At 43.6% G+C, this 1,148-nt stretch overlaps 1 pseudogene; it reads right to left on the reverse strand.

The window, feature by feature from the left end:
* Window positions 1-595: 595 nt before the first annotated feature.
* LOC144219063 (ubiquitin-conjugating enzyme E2 variant 1 pseudogene) lies at window positions 596-1,125 on the reverse strand (annotated as a pseudogene).
* Window positions 1,126-1,148: the final 23 nt, after the last annotated feature.

Below are 1,148 nucleotides of genomic sequence, written 5' to 3' on the forward strand. Positions count from 1 at the left end.
TCTGGCCAAAGCAAGGAAGTATTGTGGAAAGTGTTGGGTGGTGATGGTACAAAAGGGGAGTTAAGGAGTAGAAGGAAAAAGCAGCACCCCTTGATTAAGGTGGGGGAGAAGAAATGGGCTAGAGCCCTGAATTCCTCACTAAAGGCCAATTTCAGAGGGGAGCAGAGGGGATTACAATCCTTGCTTTGGCCAAGGGTGGTAGTGAAAGGGAATAAGGGACAATGGCTTGGGGGGGGGTATCATTTAAGACTTAAAAAAAAAGGCAGGGGTGCAGCTGGAGCACCCCCACACAGCCAGCAGTAGTCCCAACAGGCTGTTGACCTGAAACCTTCACACCTACTCAAGCAAGCCACCCCAAGCTGGAGGGCTTTTGCAGGGAAGGAGGGAGGGAGAGAGGCAGGGGGAGGAGAAGGGGAGAAGGCAGAAACCCCAGGCCATGTAATCAGCTGCAAGGTGAATTGTGTGATGTGTCTTTTCACAGTTGAGTTAGATGTGTCCCACCAGTTTTGATGGGAATCAATTTAAATATACTTGCTTCATCCCAGAAGTTCAATTATGTAGACAGTGGTTATACTTGACAAGATGATCTGTTATAACACAACTTCTAGATTTTAAATGGGCAAAAAATTAGTATCATTTACAGTATCCTAAGATTAAATTGCCTTAGAAGGGGAGCTTCCTTTCCAGGACTTTGAGGTCTACAAGATGTATCTAGAAAATAAACTGCTGTGGAAAATGAAGAGTGCTTAAATCGAATGGAGGGAAGGGGGAGAGGCCCATGGTTTTTCTTTTGGATCAATTGCTGTAACACTGTCCTTCAGGCAGTTGAGGGAGTTTCATGTTTTTAGACCTCATTAGATGCTGGAGCTCTGGCAGGACAACTCTGATCCTATATGAATTTCGCCATTTTGCTAGTGCTGATCGGACTCTTGGGTCCACCACTCCATTGGAACTATTAACTATATTCATATTAATTTTTGTTACAAATCTTACAAAGGGAGGTGTTTCTGGGTATTTAGGTCTGCATTCTATTTTAAGGCTGTATATTTGGTTTTCTTTCTTTTTTAATGTTTTATTTATTTTATTTTTTTGAGAGACAGACAAGCGTGAGCAGGGGAGGGTCATAGAGAGAGGGAGACACAGAATCC

This window comes from Crocuta crocuta, unplaced genomic scaffold (genome assembly GCF_008692635.1).
Source record: "Crocuta crocuta isolate KB4526 unplaced genomic scaffold, BGI_CrCroc_1.0 C28472980, whole genome shotgun sequence".
NCBI lineage: Eukaryota > Metazoa > Chordata > Mammalia > Carnivora > Hyaenidae > Crocuta > Crocuta crocuta.